Source organism: Diplotaxodon limnothrissa, linkage group LG4 (assembly GCF_057381915.1).
Source record: "Diplotaxodon limnothrissa isolate DT_005_m linkage group LG4, D_limnothrissa_male_GT1.1, whole genome shotgun sequence".
In the NCBI taxonomy this organism is placed as follows: Eukaryota; Metazoa; Chordata; class Actinopteri; order Cichliformes; family Cichlidae; genus Diplotaxodon; species Diplotaxodon limnothrissa.
Genome location: NC_140599.1, coordinates 15966045 through 15985037, shown reverse-complemented (window position 1 = coordinate 15985037; position 18993 = coordinate 15966045). Strand labels below are relative to the sequence as shown.

The window sequence follows — 18993 nt, the reverse complement described above, 5'->3', positions numbered from 1 at the left end:
CCTTCACGCTGTCTGACCCACACTGTTGCATAGCTAGTTACAGAATAACCAGAGACGCGACAGGTGATGGTCAAAGACTGTCCAGGCTGCACGATCCTTGAGTCTGGTTGGATGAGATCAATACCGTAAACACCTGTGGAAACAGAAATCAACATTATTACCATCATTTATCTGACTATTCAGTGTTTATCAGAGTGAATCCACTAAATGCTCCTCACAGGATCCAGCAGCCAGCAGCAGTATCAGAGTGAACATGATTGATGCTGAAGCTGAAATGATGTGAGCTCATTGGTCCTCTCACTGAAACACAGAAGCACCACTCCCTTTTAAGTAACTTTTTCATTTGCATATTTTTAAATAAATGACATTTAAATATAATGACATTTGATCTTTTTGACCAGACTGCACTGTTAGACATTTTATTGTATTTTTACAGCAACTTACTGGCAACACTATTGCCAGTAAGTTACTGTAATTACTGATTTACAGTATCTTTACTGTTGTGATGTTTTACAGTTCAACCACTTTACTGTAAACATATATTACAGTATAACAGCTTTACTGTAAACGTGGTTTACAGTTAGAAAGACTTACCGTGATTAAGTTTTATAGTATCACTGTACTGCAAATGTGGTTTATGGTATAACACTGTAATTGTGTACAGTATAATTTGTTTAGACTGTAATTGTGTTTTACAGCATATAAAATAATATTAACATTCATATTCAATATAAGAACATTTACAAAAAACAATATAATTCAATAAAGTAGTCTCAGAATAGTGAATTAAACCAACATTTATTGTTGATATTTTTTTAACAAGAAAAACATTTTTCAACTGAATAAAAACAATGTCAATAACCAAAATAAATAGAAGCGTACATGAAAACTACACAGTCCTTCACCTTTCCGTGTCTGATTTTTTTTAAGGAAAACAGTTTTTCATTCCACTAAAAACAGGACAAACCCACCAGCATGAACATTAAATAAACTATTACAATTGTAAAACAAAAATCATTTACAAAATGTAATAATTATCAGTGGGTCCCAGGAAATAGAATGTGACATGGGATTTAGATTTCCGTTACCAGGATGGTCGGGTTCAGTGTAGTCTTTATCACCACCTGTCAAAGACACATCATCAATATTCATGTTTGCTCAGGTTATTCACTTGTTCACATCTGTCTGAGATCATTCATACTGTTGTATGGATGTGTGTACAGTATGTATATAATTATCAGCTATGTAAAAGATATTATCATCTCTGTATTCTTACCTAGTTGGAAGTCCTCCATTCAAACTCAGAGAGCCGCTGGAGGAAGGTGGTGATCCGAGGGCTGATGCTTGTAACCTTCCTCTTTACGACACGACCTGTCTTGCAGCTTGTACCAAGTTTTGCAGGGCATTTTGTTCCCATGTCTGGATTGATCCTCACAAAGAACCTTTTAACGGAAAAAAGGCTGCTTTAATTTCAAAATTAAAACATACATTACAGCAATCACCTATATGTTTCTGCAACTGTAGTCAAGCTATCACATATATTTCATTCTTAAATGGTGTAAGCTTTAATGGTGTAAAGTATTTACCTCTGTATCATCTCCTGTGTGATGGACGCTGACTCCTGATACTCAAGGTTGAAAACGTAGTATGACGCAAAGAAGACAGCAAGGGTGCTGGCAAAGTCATGCATCTGCTCAGGCTCATAAAATACCTTGCCCTCCAAACTGATCATCCAGCGGCTTGCAGACATGAAATTATTCCCTAAAAACAGACAAGAGTCCAATAAGACAATGTGCTCACCCTTACAAATAAGGTTTCCACAAGAATGCTGGATAGCAGGCCTCACACTGTACAAAAATAGAATCCACACAGTTTGCTGCTGTTTCTCTTATTATTTATTATGTAATGAAAATTATGATCAATTACAGGAAAAAACTGCCTAATGTTTTGGCATTTTGGCCTGTGCTGAAATGTTAGGCTGTTTTTTCCTGTTGGTCATTGTGTATAATAAATAATAAGAGAAACAGCAGCAAACTGTGTGTATTCTATTTTTATACAATATAAAACAGACAAACCCCTGTTAAGTAAGTTGTTGTGGGTACAAATACCACAATAATTACATAGATTTTTTACAAAAATATTACAAGAGGATTGAAACTATTTACTTACCAAGCGCTATTACCCTTGGTGTGATGGGTAAGGTCATCTCTCTCTCAACAGACATCTTGGTGGAAAAAGCCTTTAAAACACAAACACTGAGGCTACATCACACTGTCAGCGCAGCCAGCAAGGGCAGGAGGACAGCAATGCACCACACTGGGCGGGAAAAGACAGAGAGACAATTAATTTAATGTTGCATTTATTTAACCCTTGAAAAATATATTTACATAAGTAAATAAAAGAAAAAAAACACACAACCCATCTTTTCAAGAATAATTCAACTAATTGCTCTTTTGACCAACCTAACACAGACGTTACATGGTTTTCCTATGAAAAAGACCCTGGAAGACGTTGTATTAAAGGAAAAAAAACATGCTCCCCTTCCCACTTAAAAAAATAATAAATATTAAACTTAGGTTGGAGTTCCTCGCACCACCAACCTAATGTTATATTAACTTTTTAATGTTGTGTACTGCAGCTCACACAAAATTAAATAAAGCAGGCTAACCTACATGAGCAAGCTCAAAACTGGATAAGATTGTTTTAGCAGTCTCTAAATTTCCAAAAAAAAGTTGTCTTTCTTTATTCTCATTAAATGTGTATTTTTACCTGCTGCTTTAGCTGAAGCTAAATGTCCCACTGTTAGCATGGCCAGCTTCTCAATAGTCATAGAACAGAAGCGCAGGAGGACAATGCACCACACTCGGCGGGAAAAAGACAAAGACTGTCGTTGCGCCCGTGTTCTTCGCCCCTCCCCGTGGAAAATATATATCTAAATATATATTTAAATAAGAAAAGAAAAAAACACACACAACCTATTTTTTCCAGAATAATTCAGCTAATGTGCTATTTCGACCAAGCTAACACCGATTTTAAGCCCCCTCCCACACACACAAAAAAAATATATATGCTCTTAAGAATTAATAAACGAGTATGTTAGGTAGGAGGGTCCTTTGCATTACCTTATGACGTCCCGTTTGCAGTTTCCACACAGAGGTCCAACAATAACGAGGTGCAAAATATTTTGTCCTCTCGAGCATATCGTAACGAAGAGTTAACAAAGTTGGACTGTCTTTCCTCTCCTGTCAATCACTGGATCACAGGTCATGTCAGTCAGGATATGGAGTGGTGGTTGGTAGAGGTAGGTGGGTGGGCGGGGCCAGCATGCATTCAGTGTGTGTTTCACTAAGTTGGGTTGACTAGTTCCCAGAAGAGTTCTGTACTTGTTTTTATACGTTCAGTAAATGAGCAATTCAGTTACTGCTCGACTGAGAAGCCTCCGCCAAATTATTACAATATTCTCCACTGACTGAAGTTCGCCTTTGGCAACGCAGTGGCAAGCACACACTTGCAGCAGCTGTGCATGTGCATACAACTGCATGCAGCAGATTAGATGATCAGAATTCTTGAACCTTACACACAGGCAAGTCCCCTAAAAAGTCAAAACTATAATACTTTCACTGGTATCATACTGACAAATGGCATAGGTTGGAGGAAAATCTGGAAATGGTTGGCAGTGAAAGAGTTAAAATGTAATGCACTATTGCAACCAACCACTGAAAGAGTAAAAATACACAAACAGTATGATGAACCATTCAAATCACATAATACAGTAGCACTACTGCTAATGTGTTAACGGTAGGTATAACTACTACCGCAATTTTAAAAAATACAGTAAGTAAATGTAAATAACCTTAATATACCCATAATGCAAAGCAAATTACAGTAATTAACTGTAGAAATGTTTTCAGGTAAGTTACTGGGCATTTTGTGGTATTTTACTGTGAAAAATACAGCAAAGGTTAACAGTGTGCATAGTAAAGTGTTTTGGGTTTTTTTTGTTTGTTTAGTTTTTTTTTTTTTTCTTTGAAGACTTGTTAATGAATTATTTACAGGTTCAAACTAAACATCTCTGCCTGACTGTTGCTGAGTATTTGTGCAGGTCTGTCAGTGTTCAGCCTCTGACTGACAGGAGTTATCAGCTTAATAAACCTGAAGTATTATTTTGTTTTAAATTAATTTTACAAATGTGTCAAACCAAATTTGTATTTATTTCCATATAAACTGAATACAGTATGATACAGAGCATTTTAAATAATATTTTTACTGCCACTGAATTTATGATGTTTTTTAATATAGAAAGAGAACTGAATTATGAGAAACTGTCTTAACAAAAAATAAAATAAATATTTATTTCAGTACTAACACATCTACTGATTCTTCTGCTATGTGTTGAATGGCTCCAGTGAAGTAAGTGTCAGGCTCAGGAGAGACTCGGAGGCAGACCGTCACTTAAGTTCACAATTTATTTACACACAGACACCAGGTGCGGATATATACAGGTGAGGGGGCACAGGAAGAGGGTCTCCGGGGAACACAGGCACAGGAACGGGACAGGCTATGTACACAATCCTTCACTGAAGCTCAGGTAGCTCGGTCTCCGGCTTTTAGCTCACCAAACGGCGGTCCTCAGGCTGGTGAGAAATCTGGCACAGGAAGGAAGAACAGGTAAGTTGCGGCACAAAAGAAACTCGGGGAAAAAGCTCAGATTTGCAATGACACTGACGAATGTTACACAATAATCCAGCAAAGAAGCACTCTCAGCAGCCGCCTTGAGAATTGAATGAGATGAGACGATTGTTTGCAGGTGTCCGAGCCAGGGGCTGGAGCCGTCATGACTCCGCCCCGGTAGAGCGCAGTGTGCGGGAGGGGAGAGAGAGAGACGCAGCACAACAAAAACACTTGTAGCCAGAGTCAGCCGAGAAGGCACAGGGTCATGACAGTAACGATCTTTTCCAGAACAACTAAAAACAGGCAGTTTAGTTGATGGTGTATAAGCAGCAGCCAAAGTTCAGTTTTGCTTCCTCCTCTGAAAACCAAAGTTATTTTCTTAAATGACAAACACGAAAAACAATTTGCACTTTTGGACTTGAAGAATAGCAGCAATGCTAAAGGTACTAGTTGGTAGAATGGGCAGGACTGTCGATATTAAATTAACCAGATAAAAGATTGAGACTTAAACTGTTGTTCAGTCTTTCTTATTTTTAAGATGTTTGTATTTGTGAGAAAATGAAAATAAAGATTTAACATGAATAGCTAATAAATATTCCATAAAATGAACGTTGAGTTCATCGCAAAGTCTCAGAAGCATAGGAAAGTAAAGTTGATCACTTTGTCCTTTAAGCTGAATTTTACACAATGTAGCACAACTCTGCTGATCTTGCCATTTTCGAAAAGAAGATACTTGACAGAAGAAAAACAACTGGACTGGATTAACTGCATGTGATCTGATGGGAACACTGACAAAAATGATGCATTAAAGAACAAGTTCAGCATCAGCAGAGACACTTCTGCTCAAACAGTGACAATAACAGGACAGAATCTGCAGCCTGAGGACACAGCTGTTTATTACTGTGCACATTGTTACCACACAGTGATACAAACCACTGACAGACCATCACAAATACTCAGCAACTAGAAACACACAACCACACACAAGTAATAAATGTACGGAAACACAGATCTACACACAGAGAGAGAGAGAGAGAGTAAGAGTAAGAAAGTAGCTCTTTGGAGGATGTTTCTAACAGCTAATGTGTGTCCAAAGTTAACTGAAACCTGAAACTTCTCTTCTAATTCTAATAAATGTCTTTTGCTTCAATTCAATTCAATTCAATTTTATTTATATAGCGCCAAATCACAACAAAAGTCGCCTCAAGGCGCTTCATAGATAGAGAGAAAAACCCAACAATCATATGACCCCCTATGAGCAAGCACTTTGGCAACAGTGGGAAGGAAAAACTCCCTTTTAACAGGAAGAAACCTCCAGCAGAACCAGGCTCAGGGAGGGGCGGCCATCTGCTGCGACCGGTTGGGGTGAGAGAAGGAAGACAGGATAAAAGACATGCTGTGGAAGAGAGACAGAGGTTAATAGCAGATATGATTCAATGCAGAGAGGTCTATTAACACATAGTGAGTGAGAAAGGTGACTGGAAAGGAAAAACTCAATGCATCATGGGAATCCCCCGGCAGCCTATGTCTATTGCAGCATAACTAAGGGAGGATTCAGGGTCACCTGGTCCAGCCCTAACTATATGCTTTAGCAAAAAGGAAAGTTTTAAGCCTAATCTTAAAAGTAGAGATAGTGTCTGTCTCCCGAATCCAAACTGGAAGCTGGTTCCACAGAAGAGGGGCCTGAAAACTGAAGGCTCTCCCTCCCTTCAATCACTTATGTAGAAAATGATCAAAGAAAAAGAAGAAAAGTCTTTTTAAACATAGTTCTGTTTTCTGTGGCCTACATTGTAGAGGGTGACTTCTGCTCTTTTCTTTCCCTGTCTTTCTTATCGTTCTCCATCTCTGAGTAAGGTTAGCTCTCTTTCTTTTCTCTCCCTGTAAAATACAACAGCTGGACCTTTAGCTAGCAACACACCTGCAACAAACTGCATTTGAAATTGTCTGCTAAAAAAACCCATTACTCCCTTTATGCTCCTCTTGCTTCTTGTTTGTAGCGACATCTGCACTCATTTTAGCAACAACAAAAAAAACATATCACTTTAACCCCTGACTATTGCATGCGATTTTGCCTCTTTTATCTCTTTTTATCTCAAGTGATGAACACATGAACATGATTGTTTTTCATGTGTTACTGTTTAGGCTCAAATCGGCTTGATGTTTAAAGGCTTGCAGTGAAGTGGAACAAGTACCTCGCCTCAAATGTGTTAAACCAAAAGCAACAAGCCTGTTTTGAAAATGTAAGGAGTAGAAAAGTACAGATATTTGTTTTGCTTACAGCTACTATTCTCACTCAGTTCAATGCTGGTTTATCTTCAGTGAGAACAGCAAATAGCATTTCATACATTTCAGAGAAAATTCCCAAGTTATAAATTTAATTTGTTTTTTCTTTGTGTGTGTTTGTGGTTTATTTATTTTTTATTTTATTTTTTACAAAGGTCTTATGTCACCATATCTTGTATCGTATCTTGCTTCAAAGTAGTCAGTGTTTCTTGTCATTTTTTAAAGTGGTGTTGAGCAATACTTCTTAAAAGTTTATGTTCAGTCCACACTTGTACCTGACCATTCTGAGAGAATTTTATTTTAATCTCTCATCTATCAATTAATCAATCAAATAAATAAACAGCTGTGTCCTCAGGCTGCAGAGTCTGTCCTGTTATTGTCACTGTTTCAGCAGAAGTGTCTCTGCTAACACTGAACTTGTTTTTTAAAGCATCATTTTTGTCAGTGCTCCCACCAGACCGTATCATGAGAATCTAGTCTATTTGTTTTGCTTCATGCCATCTAATCCAAGCTGTTGCATAGCTAGTTACAGAATAACTAGATAGCCAGAGATTGTCCAGGCTCTACAATGCTTGAGTCTGGTTGAGTAAAATCAATACTGTACGCACCTGTGGAAAAAAGAAATCAACATTTTAGTCTTTACCTATTTGATTATCTAGCATTGCTACTGTGTTTATGTGGATCCAGCAGTTTTTCACAGGATCTAGCTGTTAGCAGCAGAACGCCGCTGATGTTGGAACTGAAGAGCAGTGAGCTCTTGTTTCCCCTCAATTTTGAGGAATTTCTCAAAATTGAGGGGAACTTTGTATTTGCATTTCATTAAATCATTTGAATATTGCATTTTTGTTCTTGAAGTATCTTTGATGTTTTCTACCCACGCCAGCTGTAACAGCTAAATTATGTAAGTACTTAATATAAGTCAAACCGACTATTTTTGTTATTTTATTTTGAGTTTGGGCAGCACGGTGGCACGGTGGTTAGCACTGTTGCCGCACAGCAAGAAGGTCCTGAGTTCAATTCCAACATCAGGCCGGGGTCTTTCTGTGTGGAGTTTGCATGTTCTCCCCGTGTTTGCGTGGGTTCTCTCCGGGTACTCCGGCTTCCTCCCACCGTCCAAAGACATGCACTTAGTGGGGATAGGTTAATTGGTTAATCCAAATTACCCATAGGTGTGAATGTGCGAGTGAATGTGAGTGCAAATGGTTGTCTGTCCCTGTGTGTTGGCCCTGCGACAGACTGGCGACCTGTCCAGGGTGTACCCTGCCTCTCGCCCTATGACAGCTGGGATAGGCTCCAGCGCCCCCCGTGACCCTGAAAAGGATAAGCGGACGCGAATGGATGGATATTTTGAGTTTGTTCAAAGCCCCAATTCTTTGATCTTTGGGCTGAAGGAAGAACAACACTCGGTGTTTAATGCTCAATCAACAATCTCTTTAATCAATACAAATCTTTATTCCATACAAACACTTTGGAAAATTCAATCGTCCGGAGGAGAGATGTGCACAGGAGGGGGACCTGCAGATCTCGAAGTGTTTGACAGTTTCACACATTCTGATTGTTAGGTTGAAATTGTTAAATTTTGCAATTATTGTACTTAAATTTGTAAGCCTTGCCTTAAACTGTAGGATCAAAGACATTCTTCTTTTTCTATTCCCCTCCCCAGCCTGTTGAATGGTGAAGGGGGGCTATAGTGTAACTGTAGGCACATCCTCAACACACAAACGCACCCCCATCCACACACACACTCACTCACGTGCACAGGCATACACACACAGTGTTTTAACCTTTTTTGACCATAGGAGGGTTTTACAATGGGTGTTTGTGAAGCTGTGTGTCACAAAATAAAAGGGTGCAGTGGGGTGCTGGTTCTTCCCAGTTATCTAAAATCGAGGGCAGAAGGGCTGCCCTGAGATCCTCTCCTTGCTAGCACGTGAAAACCGATCGATCGCTGTTCTGTCTTGCTTTCTTTATGGGAATAAGTCTGAACTAGTGGGCCTGCTGATGTGCAGACCCAACTCTTATAGCCTCAACCCCCCTCGAAAGTCATAAAACCTAAACATTCACATTCTTTCTCTCCCTCTCAGTGAGCTTCAGTTACGACCTTGGCTTCCTGTGCACTATGTTTTGTTCTCCCTAATCACAGAAATAAGGCCATGATTCTACACAAACAGCATTTCTTATAAATCAGCAGCATAATGCATCATAAAACAGTGTAATATTCCATTCCTGTTTTTCTTCAAAATAAACAATCATTTAATTTTATTACATGTACTTGGGGATTTTCACAGTCCAGCATCCAACATCAAAATCTGCTGGGGCAGTCCCAGCAGCACACATTTATACACAGACATCAACAACAGTACGGGGGCCCCACAGGGAACGGTTCTGGCTCCGTTCCTCTTCACCATCTACACTGCAGACTTCTCCCACAATTCCACCCAGTGCTTCCTGCAGAAGTTCTCTGATGACTCTGCAATAGTCGGCCTCATCACTGATGGGGACGACAAGGAGTACAGAGGACTGACTCAAGACTTTGTGGACTGGTGCCAGCTGAACTACCTCCAGATCAACGCCAGTAAAACCAAGGAGCTGGTGGTAGACTTCCGCAGGCACAAGCATTCTCCACTGCAACCACTGAACATCCAGGGTATGGACATTGAGGCTGTGGACAGCTACAGGTACCTTGGTGTTCATCTGAACAACAGACTGGACTGGACTCATAACTCAGACGCCCTCTACAGGAAAGGGCAGAGCAGGCTGTACCTGCTGCGGAGACTCAGGTCGTTTGGGGTGGAGGGCCCACTCCTGAAGACCTTCTATGACTCTGTGGTGGCTTCTGCTATCTTTTATGGTGTGGTCTGCTGGGGCGGCAGCATCTCTGCTGGGGACAGGAAGAGACTGAACAGGGTGATCCGAAGGGCCAGCTCTGTTCTAGGATGCCCTCTGGACCCAGTGGAGGTGGTGAGTGACAGGAGAATGGCGGCTAAGCTGTCATCCCTGTTGGACAACGTCTCCCACCCCATGCAGCAGACTGACAGCACTGAGCAGCTCCTTCAGTGGGAGACTGCGGCACCCACGGTGTGGGACGGAGAGATTTCGCAGGTCTTTCCTCCCCACTGCTGTCAGACTCCACAACAAAGACTTTAACTGAACAAACACACACATCCACACATGTGCAATAACACTAAGTGCAATAATCTTTTCTGGCATCGTTGTATTTTTACTCAGTTGTATATAGCATTCGTATTCTATTTTTATCTTATTGTATATTTTTATTCTATTTTATTCTACTGTATATAGTATATTATTTTATTCTATTCTGTACAGCTGTGTACTGTATTTATTCTTATTGTATTCTAATTTTTGCGTCATAACTTTTGCACTGTCCACTTCCTGCTGTGACAAAACAAATTTCCCACGTGTGGGACTAATAAAGGTTATCTTATCTTATCTTAACCCTTGTCCCTCAAAACTAGGTGCCTGCGGATCCCTCTCTATCTCCTGTCTCCCTATCTCGTGTCCTTGCTTGCTGCCCACTTCTTCGCACACTATGTTCTCCTTGCTTTGGATTACCAACTTCTTATCCCACTAATGGCAGCTTTCTGTCACCTCTGCTTGTCACATACACCTCTGACCTATTCTCCCAGTTCTATGTGTGTGTGCTCTATGTGTGAATGTTTAGTAGCTTGAACTATGACCTACTTAAATGAATAATGAATATAATGTTTTACTACTATTAATACAACTAAATCCCTAGTACTGCGATAATCTACTCTCACAAGTTTCATTACATATTATTAGCATTTATTGTATCAGTGCAAACTGTACAATGACATTTTTAAGAGTGAACTGGCTCTTCCTGTGGTGGTGTTGTGGTACAGCAGCTTAAACTCTGAAAGGTTTTTGTGCAGGTCTGCTGATGGTTTGTGTTACTGTGGCTGTCTGGCACAGTAATACACAGCTGTGTCTTCAGGCTGCAGATTCTGTCCTTTTAAAGTCACTGTGTCGCTGGAAGAGTCTAATTCAACGCTGAACTTGTTCTTCAGTGAATCTTTGACAGCTGTATCCTGACTCATCCACTCCAGTGCTTTTCCTGCAGGCTGTCTGATCCAAGCTGTGTAGTAGCTGCCAAGAGAATAAGAGACCTGACAGGTGATGGTCAGATGCTGACCTGGCTGCACTAACATAGAGGCTGGCTGATTCAGTAGTTCACACTTCACACCTGCAAAAAAATTAAAATGTTTTGTAATAAATTCACAATAGGAACAACTGCTGACTATGATCGATTTAAACAGACTCACATTCAGCTGCCAAGAGCAGTAAAAGTACTACAGAAAACATCTTTGTTTGTGCACTCAATGTGCTGCGAACTCCACTCCACAGTCAGATGTCATGTTTTTATACATGAATAACAGGAAGTCAAAAAGTTTGCATGTAATCAAACATTTAAAGCACTGGTATTGGAAACTATGATACGGTGTGCATTTTAGGACATCCTCAGGTCTCAGGAAAAAAGCTGTCATGTGAAATAATTCTCTGACTATATGCGTGTGACATTTTGATTTCAGAACAGATCAGTTAACAAATAACTGCATTTGGTCACATTCTATACCCTGTACGTCAGCACATTTAAGAGTTGTTTGGTATAATAGCACAGGTAGTTCAGTGCATTGCAGCTTTGAAAAACACACACAAATACAGAAAACAGATGCAGATTATGAATACATTGTAATCCAATGAAGTTGGGGCTCCCACACATTTTCATGAAAGAGAAATTAGTAGTTTTACACCAAAAGAAAACTGTAGTTCAGTTCATCTTTTATAATGCACCTTAGAATATTATTATTGTTATTATTATTGAGCCTTGGCATGTATAGACCTTTACATATACATTTATTTGGAACAATTTGAGAAAGTATTTGTTATATTTATTTTAGTGCTGTCAAATATAATAAAACATAACTAATTAATCTTACAATTTTCTGTAGTTAATCACGATTAATCGCAATTACTTGATCAATATCCTGGTTACAATTATATTTTTTAAACTTTATATTTAAGCTTGTAACTGACATTTATGCAATATAATAAATAAACGCAGAATAAACAGAATGAATGTATGCTTAAATTCAAAGAGAATTTGAATAGTTTTCTTCAATGTTAGCAAAGGTTCTCTCCTGTGGAATACTACATTTTAAAAAACCTATAAACCTACTAATAGGTAAGTATACACTAATCTATAATATATATTAGTGCTGTGGATTAATTTTGATTAATCATGATTAAATATCATTCATTTTTATTCTATATTAATCGTGTTTCCTTTTGCATGAGCAAACAGACTTGGAAAAAAAAGGGAAAATATAAGCACTTAACATGTTTATTTAACATCTTGAACATTCAGGTTAACAAAAAACTCTGTAAACATTTATCCACTCTCTCTCTGTCACTCTTTGGGAGGCACTTCAAGTCCTTGAAATGAGGAACCAAAGCTATCTAAAGTGTGTGTTCTCAACAATATAAAAGGTCTGCAGTTTGTTGCAATCCACTTGGCAATTGTGAGAGTCAGTATTTCAGAGGTAGACTTACTGAGTCCCTGATGCTCTGTGAGTGGTTTGTTGCAAGCTGGGTGACGCGTTAGCCAAAGTGCTAGCAGCATCCCCGACTAACGTATGCTTCATGTCAATGTGATATTTTAAGCTGGAAGTGTCATGGTCCTGGGCCATGTTGGCCCAGTATTCTTAGTTTTTGTGTGTTTTGTATTTTGTTCCCTATTTATGCCTTGGTTCCTAGGTTATTTAGTTAAGATGTTCCTTATTTGGTTACCTCCTGTGTGCCCCTGTGTATCTGTGAGCCCTCGTCTCTCCTTGTGTTTTATTCCATGTTTTCCCCAGCCCGTTATGTCTGTGTTCTCCCCGTGCTCTCTCTCCTCCTGTCTGAACCTCCGTGTACTTCCTGTTTTTCTTTGACAGTCTCTCGTCAGTATGCGTCATGTTGTGTTCGCTCCTGCCCTGTCTCGTTATGGTTATCTGTGTCAGCTGTGTTCCCCGTGTGTTCCCACTTCCCTCGTTAACCCTCTGTGTATTTATGTCTGCGTCTCCCTCAGTTCGGTGTTGCGTTCTCCCTCATGCTGTGTGTGATTCTCCCTGTGTTTCTTGGTGAGCTTTATATTTAGTTTTTCCCAGTTTAGTTTTGTATTACCCGTGATCTGCCTTTCCAGCAATAAAGCTGTGCTCTCTGAGTTTATTCCCCGTGTCCCCGTGAGTGTGCGTTTGGGTCCTCTCCTGCCTGCCACACAGCAGAATCATGACAGGAAGTGCTTCGGTGAAAAGAAAATTCCTTCTTGCATAATGTGCATAACACTTTATGTCGGTCGACTGTTCCGTCTTGTTCTTTTTTAATACTCAAATTTCCCATCGAGAGGGCCAATGTGCGTTTATCATCTTCCATATTGAGTTCAGCTGCCCATCACTACCAGATCAACTGGTACATTTGCGCATCACAACGCCACAACGAAGGCTGTTCAGACTCCTCAAAAATGCAGTCAAAAAATGCGTCCTCTTTTTCCCCAGATTTGAAGGATGGGTCGGGTGTATTCTTCGTGGCCCACCATATCCCAGAATTCATAGCGCGGCCCAACCAATTCCAGTTTCCAACAATGGCAGCAACTACTTAGTTTTAATATTAGTCTAAGTACTCTATATGGGTCACAAAATAAACTTTTAAGATATTTTCAGGGGAAAATGTAGCTGTGTAAACTTCAAATATCTGCTGCTGCTATCAAGACATCACATATTTGCAAAAGTGCTCCGACATTTTCGGAGCCGTCTGTTACCCACTCAGCTAGCTCATTAGCTAGCCGGCTGTTTTCACCGTTGCACTCCTGGCACATTGTTTTCAAACCCCCCGTAGTCTTTCGCTACTCAGGGTAAACATGATATGTAAGTTTCTTAGATAACTTAAAATTTTTATTGTTTGGGTTTTTACAGTGTTTTATTTGTTTAGAGTAAATCAGTTTGGCTGACATTAAAGTTGTAAAGTTTTCACACAGCTGAATAAACGTCAAACAGAAAACTGATTAAACAAAAGTGTGATATGATCGAGAATTTACCCAGCCTCCTGAGGACCCAGCCCACGTATACCACAAAGGCTGAGTCCTCAGGAGGATGCAGCCTATGAATTTGGACACCCCTTTGGAGTCATTCTACACTCCAGATGCGTTAATTGCGTTACATATTTGAATCGCATTGATTTTGTGTTAACGTGTTAATTTTGGTAGTACTAATTTATTTACATATATTACTTTTCTGGGGCTGTGTGTTTCTGGATGCTGAGCATTTGAGCAGGTCTGTGATCAGGTGTCAAAGACTGTCCAGGCTTTTATTGCATTTAGAAGTGTGCATTTTCACCTGTTCAGCAGAGTTAAACCCTGCAGCTAATTGATTCTGTTTATTTTTCGATATTTTCAGTGAAAGAAACATTTTATCTGTTTCATAATCACTGACAGACAAATTGTCAATGTATTTGGAATAATGGCTGCAATAACAGCCCTCCCTGCATTTGTCTGACCTACTGTCTGATCACAAATGTCTACCCAGAAGCAATCTCTTTAGTCTTCCATCTTTATAAGGAATTCAGCAGTTTTCAGCTTTCCTGTGTAAATGGTTTGAATCAACAACTAGTTCTTTGACTTTTTAATAGCTTAATAGTTTGTGTCCATCAGCACTCAATCCCTGCTGGATTAGTGATTATACTCATCATCATAGAAGAGAGTACAGAAAAGATGAATGCAGTTGTGAAAAATGCGAATCTCAGAGCATTTGGTTTGGATTTTAGAGTTAAAAAAGTGCATTAATAACAATAAAAAAAATGGCGGAACTGCTATTCTGGAAAGAATAATGGAAGACATTTGATATATATTTTTGATTGAACAATTATTCATATTAGTATGGGATCTGAACACACACATGTTGAGTAAATCTTAACTATATACTTTTCTTTAGCCACTCAAAAGAAAAAAAAATGATCCTAGTAGATACATGTAGCAGTGATGAGGACTGTAGGATTTTGCACAGTTGAGATCACTGAGTGTTGAGCACAATAATAAACAACAGAATATTCAGTCTTCAAACCGTTCATCTGCAGAGACAGCTGCTATCTGCTGTTGTCAAAAGACCTTGAAATAACTGAGAGTAGCAAGCAATGCCCCCATCACTGCTAATGTAATCAATCCAGAGGCTGTACAACTCAATAAAGTAAATGTCAACATAAGTGTAACTGTTAGATATTTTAGTATTATGGGAGCATTTACTGGGTATTTTTTTTTTGCTTTTCTGATGATATTAGACAGAAGATTCTGTGACTCAACAAGGCTCTTTATGTTAACCATCATTTTCTCTTGCCTTGTCAACTCAAGATTTTATGGTGTGAAAGTAGATACTAAGGTTGGAGGGAAAACACCAACAAATCACTCTTTTACTTATCACTCCCTTGCAGAAGATGTTTATGTGAAGACCATCTGGGTTGTGTCAGAACTCACGGATGTAGGAGACCTCTGTATAAGATTTATAGGCCTTGAGAGTGCATCTTACTGCAATTGTAGAACAAAGGATTCTAACTGTTTAGTGTTTAACGGACCTGTCAAAGGTATGTTGAGATACGATTGTAGAAGGCCTCTCTCAGAGCTGGGGGACCTTCCTTATATGGTTTTAACTTGAAACTTGTTGACACACGAACTTTCTGCCTATAAATACTGCTGCACAAAAGAATAAAACTTTGAGTTGATTTTGGGAAAGCAACCTGAACAGTCTCTGTATCATTTTGTTCTCCTAACTGCTCCCGACGTCGTAACTAACCCGCTGACGGCATATCTGAGTGCTACTTGAGAATATATTGCTGAGTGTTACTTAAGAATAATTTTGAATCTTATAGGGTAAAGACAAAACTCTGCTTATAGACGCCCACGCCTCGGGGAAACCCGATCCACGGACCAGACCCGGGACGGAGTTTCTTTCAGTAACCAATCTAGAAAGTTAGAAATAGCATTGCTGTCCTACAGTTCATCTTCCTCAGTTGTGTCTCTCTCTGTCCACTAATCTTTTTCTCACTGCAGCAGAGGGATAAATAGAGTCGTTTATGGGAGTGAAACACCATACTTTTCATTTATCTCTTTAAAACTTTTTCAAACATATTTATTTATATTTTTAATTTCATCATACAATTTAGAATCAAGGATTGCTTTGATAAGCATAAAAGGATATGAAATGTCATATTGTAAAGAATACATTTGCTAATGATGTTAAATAGATACAGTTAGGTCCATAAATATTTGGACAGAGAAAAAGGTTTTGTTTTTGGGTTGCACATTAACACAATCAATTTTAAACAAAACAGCTCAGATGTGGTTGAAGTACAGACTGAAATCTTTAATTCTTTGGGTTGAACAAAAAGACTGCATAAAATTGTGAGGAACTAAAGCATATTAAACACTATCCCTTCATTTCAGGGGTTCAAAAGGAATTGGACAAATACAATTACTTGAAAATAAAACTTTCATTTCTAATACTTTCTGAAAACATTTTCCTGGCAAAGACTCCTGGGTTCCTTTTCTCTATAATTTTTGTCACTGTCCGTCTGTACTATGAAACGTCGCCCAATCAGTTTGACTGCATTTAGCTGGATTTGTATAGACAGTATGTCTCTGAAAACCTCAAAATTCAATTAACTTCTTCTGTCCTGTGTCTACATCACACAACACTAGTGTCCAAGTGACACTGGCAGCCATGCACGTCTAAGCCATCACACTGCCTCCAAAGTGTTTTAGAGATGATGTGTTATGCTTTGGATAATGAGCTGTCCCATCTCTTCGCCATACTTTTTTTCTTGCCATCATTCTGGTAGAAGTTGATCTTGGTTTCATCTGTCTGAAGAATGTAGCCAAATGTAGATCACTAAATGTTTTTTACTTCTCTTGTTTCTATTTAGAACTGATTATTATAAAAGAAACATATTCAACCACTTTAAGTCTACAAATGAATATTGCACTATATATATTAAATTATGCTATAAAAACCTCTCTGAAAACAAACTGAGAAACAAACATGTTTGATTTAGACTCTTTGGAAGACTAAGATAACCACATGGATTTCTGTTAAAGTCGGTTTCTTATTACTCTAAAAATGAGATGAGAGTGGTCCCCTGGTGATATCATCCTACAAATGTTTAAACGCTGCCGAGAGTTTGTTCAGGTCTGCTGATGGTTTGTGTTAATGTGACTCTCTGGCACAGTAATATACAGCAGTGTCTTCATGCTACACATTCTCTCCATTAAAAGCAACTGTGCCTTTTCCTGTTTGACCTCTCCTCCTCGCTAACTCATACAAATCATAACATTATTTCCTTTGCGTGTCCAGCCTTACATACAACTCAATTTCAGCATTTTCCTCTTCATTTGCCTCTTTCTGTGCCGCATCTTTTTTGCTAATCTCGTCCTTTAAATAGTTTTCTGTACTTCCCCAATTCCATCACCGAGTCTACTTGTCATCTTTCCTCTGTCCAGAGTATACATCAGACATCTTATTGGCCTTTCACCTCAGCACTACAGCTGTATTTTCCAAATTATCTGGTAATTTTGAAATTCAAGCAGGAAAAGATATAAAGCAGGTTTGCGGTCATCCCTGAACTCTGTGCAACATTCTTCTGTATTCAACTTCCATTTAATCCTTAGCTTTACCTTTACTTGCTTCCTCTTCCTGATTACCAAAGACTACCATACAATATAAGCCACATTTTCTCACGTCTCTCTCTACCGTATGTATAGCATCCACCTGTGTGCATATCCAGTCTTATAGGTCCCTCTTTGTTGCTCCATCTTCTTAAAGTGTTCACCACAGCCATTTCCATGCTTTTGGCAAGATCCACTACCATCTATTTTTCTTCATTTTTCTCTTTAGCAACATACCTATCCAACACCTCATCACCTTGAAGTCTGCTCCAATCACCACTCTCTCTCTCTCTCCACTAGGAACACTATCTACCATTTCATCCATGCTACTCTCTCCATCAGACAGCTTCCTACCTTTACCAGTCATAGTCCCTACATTTAAAATACCTCCTCTCCTGCCTTTCTTTTTCTCTTGCTGCCTCCTAAAATGCTTCACCCGTCTTCTCTCTTCTCTTCGGCCAACAGCACTGTTTCCACTGGAACCACTGGTAGACCAATAGCATCAAAAGCAGTTGTTGCTTAAACAACCATTGCTCAAGCAATTTTACAAAAATCTTAATAAGCGCTATGGTTCAGCTGCTATCTTTTGCAAGCAAAATATTAATTAATAAATTAAAAAATGTAGGAACATTAAAAAAGAAAAAGAAAAATATTTGCACATTACCATTAATATGTTGATGTGTGATTAATGAATAAAAGCAAATATGGATACATAAAGTTTGTTTACAAGTGAAGAGAAAACTGAGCAGTCACTGAGGTTTTTGTGCAGGTGTTACTCTGTCCTCAGTCACTGTGCTTTGTCGGGCACAGAAGTAAACAGCAGAATCTTCTGCTGTCAGACTCTTGATCTCGAGATACTGTCTGCTGCTGGAGTCTTCTTCAGTCATGATGAAACGACTTTGAAAAGAATTGCCATAGGAGGCAGAGTTTCTTCCTGTGTTCATCCACCCAATCCACTCCAGAGCTCTGCCCGGCCTCTGTTGTATCCAGTGAATATTGTAGCTTGTTAAGCTATAACCAGATATGATACATGACATCTTCACTCTCTCTCCAGGTCTCTTCACCTCAGAAGGAGACTGCTCCAGTTTGATCTCACTCCAAACTCCTGTTAAACAAAAAAAAAAGGGGGGGAGAGAGAGAGAGTTACTATGAGACTTTTTCATTCAGTAGTTTTAAAGAAATTTTATTTTTATTTTTTACCCTGAAGCCAAACTATAAGGACAAAGGTCCAGGAAAATATATAGTCCATATTTTCACAATCACAGTAACACAGATGTAACACAGTAAAGGAAGGCTGGTGATGGTGTGTTTATAAG

The 18993-nt window shown here is 39.0% G+C and overlaps 1 pseudogene; it reads right to left on the bottom strand.

Annotated features, from left to right (window-relative positions):
- Positions 1–10883: 10883 nt before the first annotated feature.
- LOC146633517 (Ig heavy chain V region 5A pseudogene) lies at positions 10884–18044 on the bottom strand (annotated as a pseudogene).
- Between the last annotated feature and the right edge of the window lie 949 nt (positions 18045–18993).